Consider the following 13,318-nt stretch of genomic DNA (forward strand, 5'->3'; position numbering starts at 1 on the left):
TAAATTCTCTGAGTAGAATACAAATAGAAAAACAGTCCCTGCCTTCAAGGACTTCACATTCTTTTTTTTTTCTTTCAGTTTTTAAAAAGATTTTTATTTAAAGTTGTGAGTTCCAAATTCTATCCTTCCCTCCTTCCCTATGCTCCCCCCCATACCCCGGACTGTAAGCAATCAGATAGAACTGAAGGCAGAGAGTATGCTTCATCATTAGTCCTTTGGGATTGTCTTGGATCATTGTATTGCTGAGAATAGCTAAGTCATTCACAATTCTTCATCGTACAATATCATCGTTACTGTATACAATGTTCTCCTGGTTCTGCTCACTTCACTCCATGTCAGTTCATGTAAGTCTTTCCAGGTTTTTCTGAAAACCACTTGCTCATCATTTCTCATAGAATAATAGTATTCCATTCCATTCATTCATATACCACAACTCAGCCATTTCCCAATTGATGGGTATCCCCTCAATTTCCAATTCTTTGCCACCACAAAAAGAGCTACTATCAATATTTTTGTACAAATAGGTCCTTTTCGCTTTTTTTGGATGCCTTTAGGATATAGGCCTAGCAGTGATATCATCAGATCAAACGGTATATGCACAGTTTTAGGGCCCTTTGGGCATAGTTCCAAATTGCTTTCCAGAAGGGTTGGACCAGTTCACAGCGCCACCAACAGTACATGACTGTCCCACTTTTCCCACATCCCTCTAACATCCAACAGTTTCCTTTTTTGTTATATTAGCCAATCTGATAGGTGTTGATCATTTTATGTCTTGATGCAAATTGAAAACTTATTTAAATGAAGTCCTAACACACCCAGGGAAGATTCAGATCTGAGACACTCTACTTCTAGAGTCTAGATAGGGGCAGATCATAATAAAATATAATTTAGAGACAGAATTCTCCTCGGATTTGTAGTCCTCACCTTATTTCAGTCTTAAAGGCCCCCCCTAAAGGTGGATCGATCATGAAAACCCCCAGAATTTGTTTCTTTTGAGAGTTTCTATGGATCTTAGGCTAAGAAGGAGATCAGAAAAGGTAAAGGGCACCTAGATTCTATTCCAGCACCTTTGCAAAAACACACACACACACACACACACACACACACACAGACACACAAAACCACAAAAAAATGGGGTCATAAAAAGACCCAACAACAAATTAAGGGTAACCCTGTAACCAGATATGAAAGGATCACTGATGAAATCTAAGCCCCATACCTATCTGTGTGACAAGAGATACTAGGGCTGGGATAATGGGATTTCTGCTTGTGGAATGTTGCGATATTATTTTCCAAAATGCCTTGCATATAGGTATATAAAAACCCACCCACCACCCAGATAATTCAAATTCAGGTTGATTCAGTGAAAGCTGCTGATTACTTCCATTGTCTGCAGCCTAATCCTCCCGCTAGGTGGCAGCAGAGCTCTGGGTCTAGAGTCGGGAAGACTCATCTTCCTGAGTTCTGATCTGGCGCCCAACACTTACTAACTAGTTGTGTGACCCTGAGCAAATCACTTAACCCTGTTTGCCTCAATTTCCTCATTTATAAAATGAGCTGGAGAAGGAAGTGCTAGACCACTTTAGTATCTCTGCCAAGAAAACCTCAAATGGGATCATAAAGTTTGAGGAAACACAACATTTCCATTTTCTGAACAGAGAGGAGCTAAGGTGACTCTCATCCCACCTCCTCATTAAAACGTCTACTAATCGGGATTATTTTACCTTTGTTAGGGGAGAGTCCAAATGATGTACTGTCAGGCCAATCAGAAGGAAGACCCATCCAGGTTTAAGAGACCCTGTCAGCCCTCGCTCAGGGTCTTTGGTCCTTGAGAAAGGCGTTGACCCAATTTACTGCTAGCCTAGTTGATTGATAAATTGATCACGCTCAGACCATTGTCTCTCGGTTTACCCCAATTTTGAAAGGTAACAGTAATCTAATAATAATAGCAACCCAAATAAATACTTATTGACTTCACATTACCTTCCTTTTTATCCTCTACCTTCCAGACAAAATGGCCTATGTGCTGTTTCCGAAATTGATCATTCCATCTCCCGAGCCAGAATCTTTGTACAAGCTATTGCTCATGATTGGAATGTACTACCTCCTCCCCTCTACCTCTTCAAATCCTTCTATCTCAGCTTTCCCTTCCGATGCCACTTCCTAGGGATAGCCTTTCTTTGTTAATCAATCAATAAACGTTATTAACCCAGGCGTTCTTAACTTGGAGTCCACAGATATACAAAGGATGCATGGGATAGACTTCAAGGTGTTTGTGAACTTGAATGGGTAAAATTATCCCTTTATTTTCATTGATCTCTAAACTGAAATTTAGCATTTTCTTCATTATTTAAAAACATTAGCCTCAGAACAGTCCACAGGCTCCACTGGAATGCCAGAGGGGTCCATGACATAAAAAAAGTTTTAGAATACCTGAGCGCTTACCACATGCCAAGAACTCTGCTAGGCACTGGGAATACAAAGAAAAGATCTCCCCCCTGACCCACCTAGTTTTTGCTACTCTCTTTTCTTAAATTATCCTGTATTTGCTCGTGTAGCATATCCCCCAGGTTACTTTCCCAACCTAGCACTTGAAGGTCACAGATTGAGTGTGCAGTAGGCAACTATTACCCCAAGGTCAAGGGACTCTGTGGGTCCACACTCCTCTAACAACACAGCTTACGAGCCCCTACTGGTGTGTATCCCTTTGTTAATTAGCCGCTAGACACAATTAACTCAAGTAAAAGCGTTTATAGAGAGGGCGTAGTAAGAACAAGAGCTACAAAACATTTCCCCCGTAAACATAGATGGATAGATAGATAGACAGACAGACAGACAGATAGATAGATAGATGGATGGATAGATAGATAGAATGAGTGGGAAGAGTGATATACAACTTGTCGTGTACAGTACAGAGTACAGTAGCAGTGAAGTACACACACAGGAAACACCTGCAGACAAAGAACTTTATACCCCTGGCCCTGTAGGGCCCTGTTGTCCTTCATCTTCTCATAATGTTGTTCCCACCTGGGTAACGATGTCTCTGCTGGGCAGGTCAGTAAGCTGGACTTCTGATTGCCAAGGCTAATTTTCTCTTCAATTTATAGCTATCTGCTTTCTCTGATGCCAAGGGTCACAATCCACAAGGCTGTCTCACTCAATTACTCAAGTTTGCTCCCTGCTGGGCATTATATCTCCTTCTAGAGCAGTAACTTTGCTCTAAAATGCCATGGATAACTTGAGGGGAAGATAAATAACTGCCCCCTCCCATAATTGCCAGCATTTATACAGCACTTTACAAATATTATCTCATTACAGCCCTGAAAAACAGGTGTTGTTATTATTCCCATTTTACAGATTGAGGCTAAGTGTCATGCAACTAGTAAGAAGCTGAAGTAGAATTTGAATTTGAATCTTCCTAACTCTGGATTCAGTGATTCATGCACCATGACACCTAGCTGCCTGCTCTCTTTTAAGTAATAAGACTTTTTCCAGAAATAGCTCTCTTCTCTGCTGTTAGGGGTCATTCTCATCAAAGCTGTCTCTACTAGCTCTTCAGTCATTTTTCAGTGCTGTCTAACTCTTCACATCCCCACCTGGAGTTTTAGGTATTAGAGTAGTTCACCATTTCCTTCTTCAGCTCATTTTACAGATGGGAAGACTGAGGCAAACCAGGTTAAGTGACTTGTCTAGAGTCACACAGCTAGTAAATATCTGAGGCCAGATTTGAACTCATGAAGATGAATCTTCCTGACTTCAGGCCTAGCATTCCATCAGTTGTACCACCTAACTGCCCCTCTACTACCTCTATGCCTTCTAATTTCATCAAACTCGATTGATGAACTTTTAAATACTTCTTTTAAGATCCTAATACATTGTTGCCTATTACCTTCCCTTCACATTCTTCCATTTCATCAACTGGGCTATCAATTGATCAAGGTTCCTCCAATGATTTACACTATTATACTTATATTTTATATTACCTCGTATCTGTGTAAATGTATCTGTATGAATCCTCTTCTCTCTCTCCCTCACAGTGAAATGCAAGCCCCTTGAATTAAGGGACTGGTTATCTTTTTTTTTTTTTTTTGCTAGCCAGTGGGGTTAAGTGACTTGCCCAAGGTCACACAGCTAGTAAGTGTTATGTGTCTGAGGCCAGATTTGAACTCAGGTCCTCCTGAATCCAGGGCCGGTGCTCTATCCACTGTACCACCTAGCTGTCCTGACTGGTTATCTTTTTGCTATTATATCCACAGTTCCTCACACAGAGTCAACACTTAATGAATGTTTGCTGAATTTAAGCGAAGAAAGCTTGGTTGGCATCTGATTATACATGGCCCTAAATATCAAACTAAGAAGTCTGGAATTCTCTTCCCATTACACCTTCTAAAAGTACTTTGTATTTATTCTGTGTTTATTTTCATATTTATCTGGGGACATGTTGACACACTCCACTTCCCACTTCTAAGACTGGAAGCTACTTGAGGACAGGTACAGTTTCATTTTTACCTTTGTATGAGAACCGAAAGTCTAGTCCATTGCCTAGCACACAGCAGTCAACTAATACCTTCTTGTTGAACTGAACAGAATGTTAGACCATACAACGTTAGAGCTGGAAGGGGCCTTTGAGGCCACTTCATATGATGCCCCACCCCCGTCTTTCTCTCCGTCTCTGTCCATCTCTGTCTCTCTCTATCTCTGCATTGGTCTTTTTTTTTTTAAGAGCAGGAACTGAGTCTGAGAGAGGGAAAAGTAACTTACTTAAGGTCATACATACATGGAGGATGCTTCTGGCTGAAGGCCTAGCATCTAATCCAAACCCTGACCCTTGCAAAGACATTGTATTGCGTTAGGTAAGGAAGCTTTTTGCCCTTAATTATTTCTAGGTCAGGTTCTTTTCCATATAGAGTTTTCCTGGAAGGGATCAGCTGATACTGTCAGTATCCAGAGGAATAACATTGTGCAGAAGGAGGAAAAAACACATAAACAGAATTCTGGACACAACCTAATCTGATTGTTTGTTGCACAGTCACTTTTCAGTTGTGTTTGATACTTCATGACCCCATTTGGGGTTTTCTTGGCAGAGATATTGAAATGGTTTTCCATTTCCTTCTCCAGCTCATTTTACAGATGAAGAAATTGAGGCAAACAAGGTGAAGTGACTTGCTCAGGGTCACACAGCTAGTAAGCATCTGATGCCAGATTTGAACTCAGGTCTTCCTGACTCCGGGCCCAACATTCTATCCACTACACCACCCAGCTGCCCTCATTTCTCACATTGGCAGTGTCCAAAAACATATGCTGTATTCTGCATCTGTAATCTGTCACCTCTCGGTCAGGAAGTGGGTAGCACACCTCAACATTGGTATATATATTATATATGTGCATGTGTCTGTCTGCACAAACACATACACACACACATATATTAATTGAAAATGAATATCTAGCTGCTTTGTAGGAGGGAGCATCAGTAATGATGAAACCCCAAATCCATTTGGATATTTGATTATTATCAGTCAGTCAGTCAATGAGCATTTATTAATTGTCTGCTATGGTGGCTCACCGGAATACAGTGCTGAGCCTAGAGTCAGGAAGACCTGAGTTCAAATCTGACCTCTGACACTCACTAGCTGTGTGACCCTGGATATTTGGCTTAATTCACCAGAGAAGGAAATGGCAGATGATTCCAGTATTTTTGCCAAGAAAACTACATATAGGATCACAAAGTGTTGGACGTGACTGAACAACACAATAACGTGTACTCCGGCCTGGGGATACAAAGAAAGGCCAAAAAAAAAAAAGAAAAAAGAAAGAAATAGTCCCTTTCCTCAAAGAGTTTACAATCTAAATGGGGTGACTGTAAATAACCCCGACCTTAAAGAGTTTACATTCTAATGGGGCTGAACCAAAGACATTGAATATGTGCATGGGGCGGAGACTTTGGAGAAGATGGTTGTGAGAGGTGGTCTTTAGAGGCTAGTGCTGACTTTTGGGTGGTGGATAGATTTTCCCGGGGCTAGAGACTGAGGGAAGCCAGCCCCCACCTTCCCAGCACATGAAACCTCAGAGGTTGTTAAGAGCAGATTCCCCTGGGTAAGCTTTGTCTATCTCTCCTGAGTTGAGCAGAGATTTTATCTTGCTACTGTCTGAAGAGCTTGTATGTTCTTTGATCTCTTCTAATCTGTATAACTTCCCCTCTCTTTATTTTTTACTTTGATAAAGAGGTTTACTAGCTATTTGTCATGGTTTTTTGTGTAATCAGTTTGGTTGGAGGGAGTTAAACAGGCAATAGGAAGCCTAATGTTATCCTCTCCTTGACAGTGATGGGTAAAGTGCCTTTTATTCTGGATCCCTTATTGTACGGCTAGGCTGCAGATATTTGATATGTGGTAGATAGATATAATTTTAGTCCAATGTCCTTGGCAATAGGAGAGTATAGGAAAGAACACGTGCTATGTTGATCTAGAATCCCACTTGCCCTTCCCCTGCTATACTACAGGTCGTATCGGCAAGGGACCTCTTCTTGCTCTTCACTGAGAGAAATGATTATTCTTCCCTCATATTAATAATCAATTATTGAATTAGGACCAGGATTTTTTTTAGAAGCCTGTAGGTTGCTCTGAAGGACATTGCTGATAATGAGATTGAATTAATTTTCTCCTCAATCTTGTTCAGACCCCACCCAACCTTACATGGAATTTAGTATAAGGCAGGGAAGCCCTTGTGCTCTACACAGGTATGGGTGGGGATGAATTCTTTGATTAGATTGTCCAAGGCTGGGAAATTTAGAAGTAAATGATATAATTAAAGTTATATCCTCCAGCCCTTCATTAGAATAGGTCCACCTCTCACTGTAATATTCATTCTCTGTTGTTAATTGTTAACCAATTAGAGTTGATTGCCACTCTCAGGAACACTCACTCTTCCAAGGGCATAGAAACTATGAGCCCCACACCATGATTGGTCTTTGGCTCTCGAGAGTGTCACTGACCCTCTTATTAATAAAATGCTAGCATTATTAGTAAAATGATTACCCAGAAACTATGTCTCTTGAACTTTTTCAATGTCACATCACAAAGACAGAAACTACAGGAATAGGAGGCTACAAGAGCTCATTGTACAGGGTGGGGAGAGAAGATACGGTTGGACATCAATTTTTAAAAAAAATCTCATTGGCTGCTGAGTGGAGGATGGTTTGGAATGGAGAGAGAATTGAGGCAGGAAGACTAGTTAAAAACCTATCGTGGTGGTCCAGGAAATAGATTATGACGACTTGAAGTAGGATGGTCGCTGTGAGAGTGGAGAAGAGAAGACTTCTAGGAGAGATATTGGGAAGATAGGAATGACAAAGTCTGGCAACACTTTGGATGTGAAAAGTGAGAAGTGAATGACACCGAGACTGTAAACCTGGTTTACTTGAAGGACGGTGGCGCCCTTAACAGAAATAGGAAAGTTGAGAAGTGGGAGAGACACAGAAGGAGTTCTGTTTTGAATATGTTGGGTTTATGATGCCAACAGGGAGGACCAGCCAATGTGGCAGAGTAAGAAGAAGCCCTGCAGCCCAGCTCCCCCCAACAAATATACAGACAAAGACGTCAGGTAAGTACCAGAACTAACTGTAATCAGAAATCTAAAATGAAATCATGGTAGGTCATCTTTCCAGCACAAGATCATCAACTCAAACCGTATTCAAATGACCGGAACAGAAACTGTGGAACAGGGGTGAGCCAGACCTGAGAAGCAGAATGAGGAGATTGGCATCTTGGTCTCAGCCCTTGGGGTTAGTGGCCACAGCTTTGTCACTGTAACCCTGCAAAGGAGACGTTAGCTCAATGCCCTCCCTCACCCCACCCCCCCACCCCATGAGAGGGATCTAGGGGGCAGCTCCTCTTTGCAGGAGACATAGTTTTATTGCTCTATGTAGGAGAGAGGATCTCAGAGCCAGACCTTGGGTGAAAAATGGGGCTGCAGCACTGTTTCTATGACTCAGTGGCAGAAAAAGAAATAAGGGAGGTCACAACAGTCTTCCAGAGTGTGCAGAGGCTAGCCCTGACACAAAATCCTCATCTAGGAAGTAAGGCTGGAAGAATAAGTAAACAACAAAAGATGAAGAATTATTATGATGCCAGGGATGCCCAAGTTGAAAACTCAGGAGAGAAGAATAATCCCAAAATACCTACAAGCAAAGCCTCAAAGAAAAATACAGCTTGACCAGAAGATCTCTTAGGATTCCTTGAAGAAATGAAACAAGATTTTTTTTTTAAAAGATGCCTATGGGAATCCAGTGTGAGATGTTTAAAAAGCAGCTGGAGATGAATGACTGCAGCTTGGGAGAAAGAATAGAGCTGAATATACTGATCTGGGAATCACTCGCAGAGAGATGATAATTGAACTTACAAGAGCTGATGAGATCACCAAGGGAAACAGCATAGGGCAAAAAGAAAAAAGGATCCCCTGACAGAACCTTGGGAGTCACCCAGAGTTAGTGGGCATGACATGTCTGAAGAGCCAGCAATGGAGACCAAGATGGGGTAGTTATTAAGAGAAGAACCAGGTGAGACCAAGAAAGGTCAAGAAAACCTAGAGGAGAGGGCATTGTTGAATGAATCCATTGAATAACCATTGCCAATTACCCAGCAAGAGAAAGAGACAAATTTTTACTGTAGCTCACTCACTCAGTGTGACACACTCCATCAGCAATTGATGGAAATGTGTGTCATTCACAATTCAGCTAGTAGTATTTACATGAAAAGAAGAAAAGATGGCTGCTTATTATAGAGCAACTGGTTATACAAAGAAAAAAGTGTGCTCATTAAGGAAAATGTATATTCCTAGCTACAGGAGATAGAGAAGGGAATGTGCCTTTGCTACTAAAGCTAGTTGTATGAAATCAAAAGGAACTATACATTATGTCAGACAGGATAAAGAAGGAAAACATTCCCTGGGCAGCGGAAGTCCTTTTGTAGCAATTAAGTCTTTTGTACCAATTAGGGAAGGAAAGAAGACACTGAAGGAAACCACTTGTTGCAACTGGTTCTGTAGTTTATGCAGGGGTCATACACAGCAAAATCACAAATATAGAACAAAATGGAGTTAGTTATGTCAATTCCTGACAGACCACTCTTAGCTCTCAAAAAATTCACTTTTAATAGTATCCAGCAGGAGAAAGTGATCAATAGTGTCAAATGCTGCAGAGAGGTCAAGGATGATGATCGAGAAAAGTCCATTTGATTTCATAATTAAGAAATCATTAGTAACTTTGGAGTGGGGAGTTTCTATTAAATGATGAGACTGGAAGCCTGATTATACAGGGTTTAGAAAGGAGTGAAAATAGGTGTAGAGGTCCTAAGTGTAGACTATTTTCTCAAGGAGATTAGTCATCAAGGATTGATATAGCATGAAAGCTCATGAGTATGGTGGGTGGGATCAAGTGAGGGACTCTTAAGGATGAGAAAGACATATGCATGTTTGTAGGCAGCAGGGAAGGACTTTTCCTTTTAGTAGATAGGGATCTCTTGAAGATAAGAGAAAGAATGGAGATGACTGGGGGAAATAGGCTGGAGAGATGAATAGGGGTTAGAATCAATGGCACATAGAGAGATTTGCCTTGGTAAAGAGAAGGGCTATTTCTTCATTTGAGCCCAGAGTGAAGGAGGAAATAGTGGGGGAAGAATTCTCAATGATGGATGTGAGAAAAGGTGTTGGGAAGGAGGAGCTCTTGGAAAATGCTTTGTTTTCTTGTCAGTCAAGTTGAACCTAGGTCCTCAACTAAAAAGGTGGTGGGAAGGAGTGCTGTGGGATGCTTGAAGAAAGAGATTTGAAACCGCTGTTGAGGAGAGTGAGCTGGTGAACCTATTAAAGAGAAATAGAATGTTTGTAATATCATAAATAGCATCTATCCAAAAGTAAGCATTATATATAATGGGGATACACTAGAACATTTTCCAACAAATACAGGAGTGAAGTAAGAATACTCATTCTCCTCATTATTATCTGATACAGGACTGGAAATGCTAGCAACAACAGTAAGACAAGAGAAAGAAATTCAAGGCCTAAAGATAGGTAAAGAGGAGATAAAACTATCCCTATTTGCTGATGATATAATATATTTGGAAAATCCTAAGGAATCAAAGAGATATTAATTGAAATAATTAATAGTTGCAGCAATTTTGCAGGCTACAAAATAAATCCTCAAAAATCAACATTTCTATATAATAATAAAATTCAAGAAGCAATAATAGAAAGAGAAATCCAAATGATTACAAAATGCATAAAATATCTGGGGATTGACCTACCAAATCACACAAGACTTGTACAGAGCCAATTCCAAAGTGCTCCTTAAAGAAACAAAGAACAACTTAAACAGCTAGAGGAATATTTGGTGCTCATGGCTAGGCCATGCCAATATATTAAAAATGACAATACTAGCAAAATTAATGCATACTTTTAATGCTATCCCAATTAAATTATGAAGGGAATGCTTTATAGAACTTGATACATTAATAACAAAGTTCATTTGGAAAAAAATGAGAAATCAAGACTATCAGGGGAAATGATGAAAAGAAATAAGGATGAAGAGAGAAAGACCTTAAACTATATTATAAAGCAGCAGTCATTAAAACTATCTGGTATTGGTTGAAAAATAAAGAGATAAATAAAGAGATAAATTAACAGACTAGAGAAGAAAGAATCAGAAACAATGGAACACAATAAACTGGTGTTTGATAAAGTAGAAAACATAAATTACCTAGGAAATAAATTTATAGATAAAAACTACTTTTTATCTATTGGAAAATTGGAAAGCAGTCTGGCAGAAATTAGCTTCAGACCAGCACTTTATATCACATTCTATAATACTTACTCAATGGATACATGACCTTAATATTAAAGATCATACTATAAAAAATTTAGAAGAGAAGCAGATTATATACTTCTTATAGCTATGGGTAGGAGATAAAGGCAATAACAAAAGATAAAATAGATATTATGATTAGATGAAATTGAAAAGCTTCTTTCTGCACAGACAAAATTAATGTCCCTAGGATAAGAAGGTCGAATGGGGAAAAAAATCTTTGTATAAAATTTCTCTAATAAGGGTTTAGTATCTAAGATTTATAAATTTCATGTGTGCATATATATATATATATATATATACACACACACACACACACACACACATATATATATATATATGTCTGTACACACACACACACACAACTAATAGCTTTTCCCCAGGAGATAGGTGGTCAAAGGATATGAAGTTTTCAAAAGAATTGCAAAGTATTTATAACCACATGCTCAATATCATTAATAATAAGAGAAATGCAAATCAAAACCACCCTGAAGTGTTGTCTCACACACTGCAAATTAGCATAGATGACCAAAAATGGCAACAGTCAATGTTGGAGGGATTGTGGAAGTGAATGTGACAAAATTATAAAACTCAAGCATGACTAGAATGAAGAGATATGAGAGGATACCCCCAACCCACCTCTTAGTGGAGGTTGGAGGGCTACATGGGTTACACAGTGCATGTGTTTTCTTTTTGAATATATCAGTTATGCTGATTTATTTCCTCTTTAAAATGCTATTTGTTTGGGATGGCTCTCTGGGAGAAGAATGGGAGAGTATCAACAGAACCAGAGCCGGTCTCTAACCTGTGCATGGCCAGAGCTGAAGAGTAGGCTAGAAACAGGAGTCAGGAATCAAACCAAAGTTTAATTTCAAAGTGAGGAAAATGGCTTGCAAGTAAGGACCCACATGCCAGAGCTCCATCCCTAGTGGAGGAACTTGAGGCAGTGTGGGGAGATCTCAATACTTATACTTATGGCTACACAGTGAGTTTTAGCCCTAATAATGAGGGGTAACATTAACAATGTGACAAGTTTGATTCATAGCAGAGCTTCATGACCAGAAACAATTCTGGGATTTTGTTGTGGCTGAAATCATCAAGAGGGTGAACGCAAAGGATTGTTGTTATGCCAAGCTCAGGACACAGTCTGCTTGCTGGGCCTTAGCTCTGGAAAACTGTGTGTCTCTTAATATCTTGATAGGAGGGATACCGAGGATAATGATTTTGATGATATAAAAAACAAGACGTTGCCAAAAACTTATTAAAAAAAAGAATGTTTGCCTCACTATAATGCGGACCCTGTTGAAATTAGATACTAATTGTAGCGGGCCCAGTCAGCACCATATTCAGAGCCCACGAATAGGAGCAAGAGATGTGAGTAATGTAGGCTTGGGATTTGGCTATGGATAAAACAAGCAGATTCAAGGATAAATGATAGAATGGAGTTGGTTCACCAGGGGCTTCAACTAGGGAAGAGAGGAGAGTGTAGCTTGCAGAGGGGAAAGTACTTAAGGGTGGAGGGTTGATGTTGTGGTTTGTTCTTTGTTTTCAAAGAGGACCAGTGACATCATGGGGTGTTGTCCTGACTTGAAGGTGAAATGGATTTAAGAAAGTCATCAGCCTCATTCTCTCTTTCAGAGTCTTTGAAATCCAGTGGTAGGACAAAAATCAGGATGACTGGTGATAGCCTGGGATGTAGTGCAGGACCTTGGTATCTTTGATGTCTGACCAAGCTCTAAGCCCTCCACGGTGTCTGCTTCCACCACCTTTCTTCCATTTCCCCCTTTTAATCTCCTCTTAGCTTGTCGGTCAGTAAGAGGGGATTCAGTTCCAGCTGTCGAAGACTGTATCTTTGTTGTCTTTTCACGCTCCTGGATTTGTTCTCTTTCCCAGCTTGGCTCCAGTGGTGGTGATAATTGTTTGTCCTTCCTTCTCGAAGACCATGACATCAGGAAAGTGAGGCCAGGACATGCAAGTGAATTGGATTTAAGCCAGGAAGGGCTTTGCAAAGTCACCAGCCTTATTTTCTCCTCCAGTGCTACATGGGTCCAGTGACAAGATATAGATTGGGATGACTGGAGATGGTCTTGGAGAGTCAGGGTAAGCCCAAACTCCAAAGCAAGGGTAACTCTCAAGTCAGTGACATGTCATTTTGGGGGGTCTCCCACGTACAGAACCTGGAAGGTTCTGCCTCATCACTTATTTCTTAGACACACTTGCCAATACAATATTTCTTGCCACTCTCAGAAAATTTCCCCCTTTACATAAAAGGGTGGAGGAACAGAGAGGACAAAGAATGACGTTAGGGGTCATAAGAGATCATAAGGAAAGGTGGAATGAAAAAAGATTGTGACCAGAGGAAAGGAGTTCAGAGTTCAGAACAAGGAGGTATCCGGTAGCCTCATTATTAACTGCACTATTTCAGGGGCAGCTAGGTGGCGCAGTGGATAGAGCACCATCAGACCA

Source organism: Phascolarctos cinereus, unplaced genomic scaffold (assembly GCF_003287225.1).
Source record: "Phascolarctos cinereus isolate Bilbo 61053 unplaced genomic scaffold, phaCin_HiC Scaffold_4;HRSCAF=312, whole genome shotgun sequence".
Classification (NCBI taxonomy): domain Eukaryota; kingdom Metazoa; phylum Chordata; class Mammalia; order Diprotodontia; family Phascolarctidae; genus Phascolarctos; species Phascolarctos cinereus.